The following is a 12,853-nucleotide window of genomic DNA, read 5'->3' as shown; positions in this document are numbered from 1 at the left end:
TGCTGGAAGGTGAGATGCAGGACCCCTCAGCTCCGATTACAAGGAAAGCCTTCCCCTTCTCTGTATCCCCAAACCACTCTGGAGCTGTACCACCAAGCGAGCCAGGCCCCTGGAGCCGAGGATTTTAGAACTCATGGCTCCCAAAGCAAAGCAACCACACACACTCTCTCTCCATATTTTTCTTCATTTTAATCAGACATCCTGCTTTTCTCCTTACACGGAATTCCACCCAAACACCAAAACTGAAACGCTAATGTTTTATCCTTCCCCACAAAAATAAGAAAACCCAGAGTAAATTCAGCGTCTACGCTTGAATTTTCTTCTCTTTTATTTTGCTGTTCGTCCTCTCTCACCCCTCCCCCTCCCTAGGAGGTTCCCTGAGCCCAGGCACCCTCAGGCCGAGGGGGCCCCTGGCCCACCTCAGTCCCCACCTGTCCAAGTGGCGGCTCCCACCTCGATCCTGCTCGGCGCGGGTCGGAGTCCACACCGACTGGCCTCGAGCGTGTGCACGCCGGTGGGTACCAGTGTGGGAGCGAGTGAGGAGGGGCCAGCGCGGTTTCTGGGTTCTGCTGCCCCCTCGGCTCAGTCCGTGCTCTCCGGGATGTCCGGACCCAACTTCAAAGTTGCGGACAAAAAAAAACCAAAAAACAAAAACAAAAACTCGAGAAAAGAAGAAAAACCGCAGCATCCAAGTCCTTTGCATAGGAATGCCCCTGCAGCTCCAAACAGCGTTCTTACTGCTTGCCCCAGAGGAAACGGTCCTTCTCCTTCCCCTGACTCCCATAGGGGTGAGAGGTTGTCCCTGGGATCTTCTACCACTGACCCGGGAAAAGAAGCAGAAGTCCGCGCACCCAGCTCTCGCTGCTCTGGCTCCTGGCCCGCGCCTTCCCGCCTCCCTCCCGGCGGGCCCCGGAGCCACAGCCAGGCCGCGCCCCCCTTTCGTCCTTGGGGACGCAGCCTGCGGACCCTCACCCGGGAGAGGATGCGGGACTTGCTCCGGGCTCCAGCCGAGGTCGGCGCTGCGGGAGGCTGGCGGGGAGGTAAGGGAGAGAAAAAGTTTAGTCCGGAAGGGGAGCGGACGGGAAGGGCAGTCTCCAGAGCCTGTAGTGGAGAGGCAAAGGGGCGAGACCCTTGTGTCTCCCCCCACGCCCACCCCACCTCCTTCTATCCCAGCCTGGATCGCGTGCGGGTGAGGAGGGAGGGGAGGGGTCACTGCAACGCCGAGGCCTTCCCGGGCCACCTTCCCCATCTGCTAGCTCCTGCAGAAACAGGGGAGAGGGGCGAGTGTGCGCCGCGCGTGCGTACTTGTTCGTGACTCTGTGTGTGAGGCTCCAGGTGAGTGAGTGGGCAAGTGTGTCTGGGTGTGCTCGGAAGGACTGTGTGGATTTTCGGTGTCCCGCTAATCCTCCTGTGCTTGCGCTATGTTCACGTGTGCAAGTGTTGTGTGTGGATGGGCTCTGCACCGTTGTACGTGCCTGTGCGTGTCCATGTGTATAGAGTCTCCTCGTGTGTGTTTTTGTGTGAGCTGGAATGAGAGAGCAACTCCCTTTATGGAGGCTTTGGAAAGTAAGGAGTGTTAAGTCGCAAGCCCCCTCGGGGGCTCTGACCCCAAACCAACTGTTCATCTCTCACCCCTGATAGGAACTATGCAAAGGCGGAGGAGGCAGTTGTTTAAACATAGATTAAAACAGCCACTGTTTTCCTCTTCCTCTGGAAGAAACACCTATGCAGCCCTGAAGTCCTAACCCTGGTTGGGGGGAGGGGAGGTGGGCAACTTGTGGCAAAGGCAAGATCAAAGGGACTCAAAGTGCGTAGACACAAAGCCCACTCTGCAGATCACACAACGGAGACAGGGAGAAGGGAAGGGACTAGGTCAGGGTCCCACAGAGGCCGTCACTGGTCCCAGAGCTCACCAAACCCAGCTCGGAGCCATAGGAGTCTGAGTTTTGTCCAGTGGCCTAAGTCCCAGATGAGAGTGCTGGGAGGAGATGAGAGATAGTAATAGTCTCCATTCCCTGGCTGCCCACCCATTCCATTCCCCTCTAAGTGAGGTTTGCTGTCTCCCCAGTATGTGTGTGTGTGCCTGGGGGGAAGAGGGCCTGAGGCAGGGTCTCTTGGGGTTGGGAATGCAGTGGGACACGAGGGGGAGACACAATTCCTCCTTTGGCAGGGTCTAACTCCAGGCTCTTAGGGTTCCTCCCCAACCTCCTCCCCGAGGGGTTAGCAGCTTCCTCTCCAACCCCACTCACCTTCAGAACTTTCCAGGCTTGAATGGTACAGTTAGGGATGGGGGGCGGCTGGCCTCACTTCCTGCGGAGAGTGGGGCTATTGCCTGCACGTCCCTCCCCTCGCGCCCCAAGGACCCCCGCTCCAAAATTGTTATGCAAAGGAGCCAAGTACGTGATCGAAGCAACAAAGCCAAATATTAGAAGAAAAGTCAATAATGGGTGAGCAGATTAAGAAACCTGCTTTCGGATAATTATTGTCGCAATTGAAAAAAGTGCCGTCTTCCCCTTATTCTTCCCTTATTCTACCTCCACCCTTCAAATATAAAAGAAAAAATACGTGAAGGGTAGGAGTTGGGGCGGGTGGCTGAGAAAGGCGGCAGCCGAGTGCGCGTGAACGAGCGAGCTCACGGATGAGTCGGTTGAGGGATGCTGACGCCCCTAGGGGTGACCCCGAAGGGTCTCGGTGTGTTCTCTGACCCCCGGGCAGAGCCTAGCCCTCTGCACCCAGTGCTCATTGACCCCTTCCACGGAGCGTGAGGCCTCTCTGAGCCCAAGGCTGGAACCAGAGTTTCTAGGGATTGTCTTTTCAAAGCATTAGGCACCTAGCCTGAGCTCCCCCGCTACACCCCTTATTGTCCCCTTTCTCTGGAGAGGGACCCTAGGCCAGCGGCTGGGGCAAGGGCCGAGGGGAGGCGGCGCTGTCGAATTCCCGGCCCGTTTTGCTGTGAGGAACGCGCCACCTGTCGGTGCCTTTGGAGAACTGCAGCTGTGTGGTGCTCAAGACCGAGGTTTATGATCCAAGTCCCCCACCCGAGGGGGGAGAATTTTGGCCTCTTTCCCTGTCAGCCAGCGCCTGACCGAGTGTAGACGACGGGATTCCGGGAAAGGATCCTTCTTGGGATCCCCTCGCCTCGTGAGAGCCAAAGCCCGAGAGAAAAAAACCCACGTGGGGCCCTTTGCTCTGTGATTCAGAAAAGTAGAAAATGCCTGAGACAGCGGGATGGGATGCGCTGCGTTGGGAGTCGGGGACTGGGTTCCTTAGCCCCCTCTCTCTGCAATGTGACCTTGAGCAGGCCCTGGTTCCCGCTGAGCCGGTTTCTTTATTCTAAACTGAGGGTATTAGATTAAACGGATCCCCCTCTCCACTCTGACCTTGAATCTAGCATTGAATCTGAGCCATAAATATAGGCACTTGTGTCTTTTTTTATATCTTCTTTATATATACCATATCTTTTTTTTTTATTTTTATGGAGTTCGATTTGCCAACATATAGCATAACACCCAGTGCTCATCCCGTCAAGAGGCGCTTGTGTCTTATTTTCTTTCCATTTCTAACTCTTCATAGGTCCCGGACCTTTATATGCCATTTATAGCCTAATCTCTTATACATATTTAATGTATAGCTGCTTTAATTATACTATTGTTTTCTCAGTTGTCCAAGGATTTCATTTGATGAGAGTCAGATTGTTTCTCGGCCCGAATTACCTTGGTAAGTGCCCATTTACTAAAATCTTTTTAAAAAGAAAAAAAAAAAACAAGTGAACTTTCTTCACTTTGCAGTGTGAACACGTTGGGGAGGACTCATGTCACGGGGCCAGTGAGAACATAATGGATGCTACTGTGGAAGGCTTAGATGAGAAGACGCAGGCCCTGGATGTGGGTTAGTGTCAAAACAGGACTGAAGAAGTGCCACACCTGGAAAGAACGGTGAGGCTAGGAACACTGCAGGTCCATCCCCACTGCCAGGAGTGGACTGGCCCCCAACCAGAGGACCCGTCACAGAGAACAGAAAACTCAAGCGTTAAGACCAGTGTAGGATAGCTTAAACCTCAAACCACTTCCCCTTGAACTCTCCACGAAATTAATAAAGCATGGAAACCCAGGCAGAGGGAGCAATATGTTGCTCAGGTTACCGGGAGATCGGGTATAACTTGCGCTTCGAGTTCCAGGTTTGCGCCCTCCAGGAAAGCCCGGTTCCATGGGATGGGGCTGTTCTGCCAGGCCTGGCGCCCAAACGTGGGGCCACCTGGCTGAGTTAGGCTGGTTGGGCAGCCGCAATCAGTCCATACCTGACGGAACAGCAGATGGGGCCCCTAACCTGGGTCTTCAGCTTTCCCCGAGTGGCTGTGCAAGGCCCTATCCCCTTATCCACAGCAGAGCAGAGGCCGCACATCCCTTCCCCTGGGACTAAGAAACTCCCCTGGGGACAATCAGAGCATTTGCCACTTTAAACCCTGGACCCTTTACTTTCCCAATGGAGGGGACATTTCTGTTCTTTCCGTCTGTGAGTCCAGGAATAGTTATGCGATGGCTGGCTCCTGGGGGTGGTAGTGAATTTCAGCCTCTCAACAACCCCCCACAACCCCCCACAACCCCCCACCCAAGTGTGATTGAGGCTTGGGGTTAGTGGTCCTATTTAGAGATAGAAAAATCAAGATGGGGAGGTCTGATCATCTGTCCTGTGAACCGCAGTGTGAATACAAACTGAGGCCTGAAGTCTTAGTTGGTGTCCTGGCCCTGACTCCCGTCCCGGTGGTCTGTGTGGCTCAGGGTTTTTCACCGTCTCTCCGGAAGCACAGTACCACTGGTGGCCTCGGGTTTGCCGATTCTGGTTCTTGGTGCCTTAGGACTCATACAGCCTGTGACAGCGCTTTCTTTCCCAGCCCCTCAGCCCTGACCCGTGGAATTCCGAACGTGGCGCCTGCCTTTTGGCCTCTGTATAGCAGTCCTGGGGTCAACTGCCTCCCCACTAAGCCAGGTCGGCCTGGGAAATTGGGAGCTCTAGGCCTGGGCCTAGCACAGTGGGTATCCTAGGACCTGTGGCCAGCCCGGGGCAGACGCTATGGGCTGAGCGGGGTGGGTGTGTGGACACCCTCCTTGCCGGCCAGATCGGGAAGGCAGAGATTCTGTTTCTATCCTGTTGGTCCGCTTGTCGGGACTCTCCCAGGCCGACCACGGAACCCGGACTTCAGGAATCAAGGTCAAGACACGGGGGCGAGTGTGTTGCCAGGAGCTGACCAAGAGGCAGACCAGAGCCAGCGAACCCCGCTCCAGCTTGCGCTGCTCTGACCAGCTTCCAACTTGGGTGGTAGGGCTGACATCGGAAAACGAAGGGATTTATTTTAAACGTTTCTTACATTTCACTCTGACTTTGAGGGTCTACAAAGGGGAGATCGGTGGGGAAGAGAGGAAGAGACAAGGGGAGAGGGAGGAAGAGGGAGAAAGGTTAGAGATGGGGAGGGAAGAGGGCAGAGAGCCAGCAAACCAGCGGATCAGCCCTTCCTCCAAAAAGTGAGGGAAGGATGGCCGAGTAGATAACCAGTATTTATCGGGTTTTTGCTCGGAGCAGGCTCTCCCTCTCTCGGGCCGGGTTAGCTCCTTCAATCTTCCCTGCAACCCATCCTCGGTTTCCTCCTTTTAAGCTGGAGAGGGTGATACAGCCCTAAACTAGCCCAAGCCCGTTGAAAATGGAGAACCCACTGTCCCCAGCTCCCGAGGAGCCAGATGGGGACCGGTGGGCTCCGGGATCTCTTGAGGTCGCCCCGCAGGCCCCACGGAGGACGGAGATTAGTTTCCCTCGCACGGACAGACGCGAGGCCTCGGCGCTCCCAAGGCCTCCAGTCGGCCGCGTCCCGCCAGCCGTGCGCCTTTGGCTGCGGGGGTCGGTCCGGGAGCCCCCAGCCCGCCCTGCACGCCAGCCCCCGCCCGGGACCGAGAACGGGAATCCCAAAGCCTGGCCCGCTGCGGGGAGACCCCGGCTTGCGTCGCACCGAGGGCCCCTCCCGAGAGCCGTGCGGAGGCCGCAGCCTCCCCCGGCCCGCACGGTCCGCCTCGTCTCCAGGCGCGCGGTCCCGAGCGCAGGGATCCCGGGAAGCGCCAGCAGCGGCTCGGCCTCGGTGCCTGCCCTGGCGGACGCGGCAGAGATGCTGGTCTGGACAGGCCCGCAGGCCGCAGCTCCTGGGGTGCCTCCGCCCGCTCCTGGGGCGCCCCCGCTCCTGGGGTGCCTCCGCTCCTGGGGCGCCCCCGCTCCTGGGGTGCCTCCGCCCGCTCCTGGGGCGCCCCCGCTCCTGGGGTGCCTCCGCCCGCTCCTGGGGCGCCTCCGCTCCTGGGGCGCCCCCGCTCCTGGGGTGCCTCCGCCCGCTCCTGGGGTGCCTCCGCCCGCTCCTGGGGCGCCCCCGCTCCTGGGGTGCCTCCGCTCCTGGGGCGCCCCCGCTCCTGGGGTGCCTCCGCCCGCTCCTGGGGCGCCTCCGCCCGCTCCTGGGGCGCCCCCGCTCCTGGGGTGCCTCCGCCCGCTCCTGGGGCGCCCCCGCTCCTGGGGTGCCTCCGCCCGCTCCTGGGGTGCCTCCGCCCGCTCCTGAGGCGCCCCCGCTCCTGGGGTGCGGCATCGTCGCCACCCCGCCCCCAGGCTCAGTGGCTGGGCTCAGCGTCTACTAGGGGGTCGCCAAAGCCCAGACTTTTCAGACTTGCCCCCTCCCCTCCCCTCTCCCCCACCCCACAGCAGCCGGCGAGGACCCGACTGGGATGTACAAGGAACTCAGGTCCCGCAAAGACAAGCCTGCCTCCGAGCTTCCCCAGACTCGCGCTTCAACTGTCCCAGTGCGGATAAGGACGGTGGGTGGGTCCCGGGGGCGGGTGAGGCAGGTGGCAAAACCTCCAGGACCCAGCGTTTCCCAATCACGCCGGGGCGGTCACCCCTCAAGGTCGCTTCTGTCCCGGTCCTGGCAGTCCATTGGGGGGGTCGCCCACCGAGTCGCCCGGACAAGCACCCGGAGTGGGGATAGGGAGGGAAGGAAGCGAAGCCTGTGGGAGGGAAGGAGGGGACTCTGGACCGGCACTGCCAGGAGACACAGCTCTACCGCCCGATCTTAACCCCAGGTCGCCCGCAGGCCAAAGGGAAACATAACCCCGTCCCTACCGCCGAACGTGCCTCGGCCCTATGCAAAAGGGGCATCGTTGGTTCCACCCCGGGCCACGGAGAAGGACTTTCAGGGAGGCGGAGAGAATGGAGGTGCCTGGCTCGCTTTAGCAAAGCACAGGTGTGTGCGAGGTGGGGCTGGGGTTGCTCCCCCAGGGTGGTGGGAACCTACAGCTAACCGCCCAAGATTTCAGGCGTCCCTCCTCCGTTGCGCCTGGGCTGCATCCCTCCCCTTTCCCTCTTTCCCGAAGCTTTAGCAGGGAGGGAAATGAGAGGCCTTGTACCAAAAAAGGTATTATTGTCTCCGAAGTAGAACCTATGGCTTCTCATGACCCTTCTGGGGCTCTAAGGCCCCAGAGAGAAGCCTCCAGAGGCAGCGGGAGGCAGAGAGGCCTGCACCCACCACTCCTAGTTTTAACAGACGGAATTGGAATTAGGATTTGTCAAACACTAAAGCCATCCTATCAGAGCGGCCTTAGGTTTGGGAATCACCACCCTGGGATTTTTAAAGTTACTTTAATGGAGAGGTTTGGAATGAGACTAAGGGTGTCAGCAGTTTTGAATAAAAGTGAACTTGAACTTGACTGACACAGGCCTTTTTTTTTTTTTTTTTAAGGTGTCTGAACCTTCAATCACAATATACCAAGGAAGAGACTCCACCCCCACCACACTGCTGGAGGTTAATGGGTGCCTTGATAGACAAGACCTGGGGCTTGGGGATGCAGAATTTGCAGGGATTTGGGGGGCAGTGATCTTACCTGGGTCACCGGAGAGAATAAAAGCCAAGTAACTATTCAGCATCCCCTCTTCCCCACCAACCTTTAGCATTTCTCTCTTCCTCCTGTCAGTCTCCCAGCTATCAAGTGTGGACTCGACAGGAATGTTGCAAGGAAAAACTAATTAAACGGCAGTACAATGCTTTGAAAATATTAAGTGTCATGTAAATGCCTAATGCTAATAATAATCTTGATGGTGGTAATTATGTGCCAGGAAGCGCATCCCAGACAGCCCAGCACTGAGCCCAAATGTGCACGTCTCGGAGGATCCTATGGAACGCCCATCGTTTCTGCTCCAGCTCAGAATGGCCTGGTGGAAGACGGGAGCTCCAGGTAACGCCCCCATCTCCAGAGAGGCAAAGTGGGGGGGGTGGGGGGGGCAAGAGTCCTTAACTTACTGCGCTCTCTGCTACAGAAGCCCCATCAGGCCAGTAGAGTGGGGAATTGGAAATTCTGAGGGAGTGGCCACAATGGGGCGCACCCGACGGGCTCCATGGTACATTCGTGTCCAGGTCTGACCTTTGTGAGCTGGATGCCTTCTTGTTTCCAGAACTTGGTTAAGACATTGCCGCGGAGCCTCTAGGTGGATTGAAAGAGAAGAATGTTCTCTTAAGGACACATATCCCTCGCTTCTCTTTCCCCCAACTCTGAACTCTGGATGGGAGGGGCATTGGGGCTCTTGGATCTTCTCTTCAACATTTTTCTAGTTTGATGAAACACCAGGCCCTCCCAGAATTTACAGTTTCCTTATAAGGCAATTTGCCACCACCCATCCCTCACCCCCATTTTCTCCAAACGGAAGCTTCCAGATACCGCTGCCACTACCGCTGGCCTGGAGCTTTGGGGCACTGAGGTCTGCCAAAACCAGTGGGGACTCTGAGGCAGCAAATTATGGTGAGTCATGATGGAGGCTTTTGGGAATTTCCACCCCAGAAATCACTGGGTCTTGGAGGGGTTTTATACAATCACCTAGATACTTAAATGACACTCCTCACCCTTGAACCTGCCCTAATTTCATTTCTTAGTGACTAGGAGAGTAGTTACAAGTTTAGGCTCCTCTAACTGCCGTTCTTGGGTCTCCCTCAATTTGGTTTGAGGTTTAGCTTTTACTGCAACATGATGACATACCCCTTCCCATTTGGGAAGTGACTGATTTTTGATGGTGATAGTGCCCTGACTATTTATTTAAAGATTTTATTCATTTATTCATGAGAGACACACAGAGAGAGGCAAAAACACAGGCAGAGAGAGAAGCAGGGTCCCTGTAAGGAGCCCGATATGGGACTCGATCCCACATCCCAGGATCATGCCCTGAACTGAAGGCAGACATTGAACCACTGAGCCACCCAGGCGTCCCTATAGCTGGCTTTTGAAATTTATTATTCAATAAAATAAATTTATTATTCAAATGAAGCAAATTCTTGTCTACATTTTTTTTTTTTTTTGTAGAGAGGAGGGTTAGGGGCAGAGGGAGATGGAGAGAGAGAATCCTGCCCAAGGTGTGAGCCCAACATAGGGCTCGATCTCATGCCCCTGAGATAAAATGACCTGAGCCAAAATCAAGAGTCAGACCCTAACTGACTGAGCCACCCAGGTGCCCCTCTTGTCTACATTGAAAAACAAATGCTTTGTTTTATTTAGGTTAAGGCTTCGGTAACTCAAAAATGCCCTACGTTTAAAAGTGTCATGTAGGGCAGCCCTGGTGGTGCAGCGGTTTAGTGCCGCCTGCAGCCCAGGGTGTGATCCTAGAGACCTGGGATCGAGTCCCACATTGGGCTCCCCGCATGGAGCCTGCTTCTCCCTCTGCCTGTGTCTCTGCCTCTCTCTCTCTCTATGAATAAATAAATCTTTAAAAAAAAATAAGTGTCATGTAAATGTACCTTTAAAAATAACCCTTTTTACATGTCATATAGAAACAGGTGGTTTCCCAGCTAATTCCCTTTTTAAAAGGCACTCGAATGGTTAACAACTGTGGCAGCTTTAGGGTTTGGGGTTTAGGGCATGTTAGATGCGTTAAACTTTGAGGAGGTTTATGAGGTCAGACACTGACCACACACAAACACAAACACACACACACACACACACACAGAGTCCAAAGAAATTCTGTAGTTTGCATTTCACACTTCCCTGTCCGAATATAGGCTTTGCTTTTTATTTCATCTTCGGATCCCATGCCCAGCCTCCTCACATATGTTCTAGTTGAGAAATGGTGATGCTTGTGACACACAGGCTCGCAGGCCAGCAGGCTGACCTCAGGCCACCGCCCTGCCTGCCATGCCATCCTGCTTGCTGCTTCCTTGGATAAGGAGAATCTCTACCCGAAACCCCTCACATGCGAAACCCCTCACAGTTCCCAAATGCCAATGTCGTTTCGTTAGGAAACGACAATTCATGCAATTCAAAACTGTGATTGTTCCACTGACACCCCCAACCTCTCAAGCGACCTGGAAGGCAGGCAGGCACTTCCAGGCTGTAGATTGTATAGTCACACATCTGGGACAGTGGGTTAGTGAAGCGTGGTGGCCCTTCCCCAGCCCTGACTTGTTTTCTGGCTTGAGGGGGCACCGCCGCCTCCAGCCTGCTCCCAGTCATCACTGCACAGGAGTGCGAGCTGTGGTCTGAGAACTTTTGGGGAAAAAAGTGGAGTTAGTAGGCACAGCATCACTTTTGTAACTTTTTAACAAGTTTGTTTTGTTGTTGGTATACTTAGCTCCCTCCCGAGATTCCTGATGCATCATGAAGAATCTGCTTCCAAATCAGATAAGTCACCGAGTGAAACACATTTGATGGTGCAGATAAATTTTTACAACAGCTGTGGAGTCAGCCTGGGTGTTTTCATAAAGATACTGTTCACCAGAAAATATTCTCTCCCCCAGGAATTTCATAGCAAACATTTTGTTTCACATTTTGGCACTTTGGTTCTCCTTGGTTGGTGGTAGGGGAGCGTGGGGGTGGAGCTGAGGAGACGGAGGGGGCCTGGTTCTAGATTACAGGGAGGATGCAAGGAGAGGATGGGGTTCTGTAGTGAGACACCCCAGGCTCTGGCAAACCCCTTACCCATGCCACCCGAAGCATGGAAGCTTGGCCCACTCTACTGGGTGCTTTTACCACCACCACACACAGGACTCCCAATCTTTTTTTTTTTTTTTTTTAAGATTTTGTTTATTTATTCATGAGAGACACAGAGAGGGAGGCAGAGACATAGGCAGAGGGAGAAGCAGGTTCCCTGCAGGGAGCCTGATGTGGGTCATGATCCCAGGACCCTGGGACCACGCCCTGAGCCGAAGGCAGGGGCTTAACCACTGAGACACCCAGGTGCCCCCAAGACTCCCAATCTTTATTTGACGTCTGTAATTCTATGCTGAGTGCTGTGCTGTCTGTGAGCTGTGGGAACTCACTCATCTTATTTAATAATTTGGGTTAACTTTAAAAACACTCTGGTTCAAGCAGGCTGTTCAGGAAATGGGGCTTCTATTCTGGGGTTACAAGCCCTTCTCCCCCACCTCCTCCATGGGCCGTCAACACAGTGCCAGACACTGAAAAACAATCCCTCCAGAAACTCAGATGTTTCCACACTGTAGGCTGTTTGGCTCTGAGATCTGAAATGTTCAGCATTTTCTTCAGATAATAGCAGGTTAGCAGGTCCCACAATAGCCTGGGAGATTAGGTTCCCCTTCCGCCTCTCCTCAGGAGTCCACAGAGTAGAGTGGGTCAAAGGTCTGTAGAAACCACCAAACTGAAATGCTCCCTAAGCCTGTAGGGCCTGGGGTGGGGGTTCTGGGGGGCAGCAATAGCTCCCTAAGATGTTTCCATTTCTGTCCAGTGGACACTCCTCCAGCATGTCTAGATGAGATGCCCTGGCCCGGTGTGAGGTCCAGAGTGGCACAAGGGATGAGAGCACCAGGGCTTCCAGAGCGGGCAGGCTGGCCTTCCTCCAGCATGTGTCCCAGGGAAGCTGTTTTGATGGGAAGCCTGACAAATTCAGCTAATCAGGGCAGCTAATGTGATTGGAAAGGTGGGAGAGAGTTACAGGTTTTGAACTCGCTTTGCTATGACACATCTCTGGTGAGCCAGAGTAACTTTCCTGTGTTCTCTTAGTTTTTCCCATGGAGGGAAAACCTTGTGGCCCACATCCTTCTGTAAACCCATATCCCAGGTCTCCAGTCTGTGAGTGAAAAAGGAGAAGAGTGTGTCACAGTTATGAAGATTACAGGGAGCTGATGGTGAAATTTCAGGCATTATCTAGCAGGTGGCAAAGATTCTGGGGAATCCAAGCTGTCTCTGTGCTAGCTGATAAATCATCCTTGCACTTGGGATGAATTCTCCTTGGTCCCAATAGCCCTTCATTATATGTAAACTATTTCTCAGAGCCGGTGTGTGTGACTTTGTCTCAGCTCTGCCAGCAGAGTGGCCACTGGGCACTTGAAATGTGGCTGGTCTGAACTGAGATGTGCTGACAATGTAAAACGCACACCAGGTTCCAAAGACTTAGCACGACAAAAGGATTATGAAGTATCTCATCAATTTTTAAGATATTTATTGTATGTTGATACAATAATATTTTGAATATTGGGTTAAATAAAACATTATTACAGTTTATTTCATTTGTTTATTTTTAATTTCTTTTAATAGCTATAAAAACATTTAAACTGGCTAATGGGCGCTAAGGAGGGCGCTTGATGGGATGAGGACTGGGTGTTATGCTGTATGGTGGCAAATTGAATTCAAATAAAATTATTTTTAAAAATAGCTATTAAAACATTTAAGATTATATACTCAGTTCGCATACAGAGCTCACATTTTATTTCTTTTTTAAACAAAATATATTTTTTATTTGCGAGAGAGAGGGCAGGAGCAAGGGGAGGGTCAGAGGGAGAGGGAGAAGCAGACTCCCCAACCGGCAGGCAGCAGAAAGGTGGGGGGCTCCATCCCAG

The 12,853-nt window shown here is 53.9% G+C and overlaps 2 long non-coding RNA genes across 2 annotated transcripts; both read left to right on the top strand.

Annotated features, from left to right (window-relative positions):
- The first annotated feature begins 6,668 nt into the window (after positions 1-6,668).
- On the top strand, positions 6,669-8,252 carry LOC140598869 (uncharacterized). Its single transcript, XR_012001421.1, has 3 exons — positions 6,669-6,839; positions 7,104-7,264; positions 7,760-8,252. It is a non-coding gene; the product is annotated as an uncharacterized lncRNA (long non-coding RNA).
- A 469-nt stretch (positions 8,253-8,721) lies between these two features.
- LOC140598868 (uncharacterized) lies at positions 8,722-10,730 on the top strand. Its single transcript, XR_012001420.1, has 2 exons — positions 8,722-8,813; positions 10,630-10,730. It is a non-coding gene; the product is annotated as an uncharacterized lncRNA (long non-coding RNA).
- The last annotated feature ends 2,123 nt before the right edge of the window (positions 10,731-12,853 follow it).

This window comes from Vulpes vulpes, chromosome 5 (genome assembly GCF_048418805.1).
Source record: "Vulpes vulpes isolate BD-2025 chromosome 5, VulVul3, whole genome shotgun sequence".
Classification (NCBI taxonomy): Eukaryota; Metazoa; Chordata; class Mammalia; order Carnivora; family Canidae; genus Vulpes; species Vulpes vulpes.
This window is presented reverse-complemented; position numbering and strand designations above follow the sequence as displayed.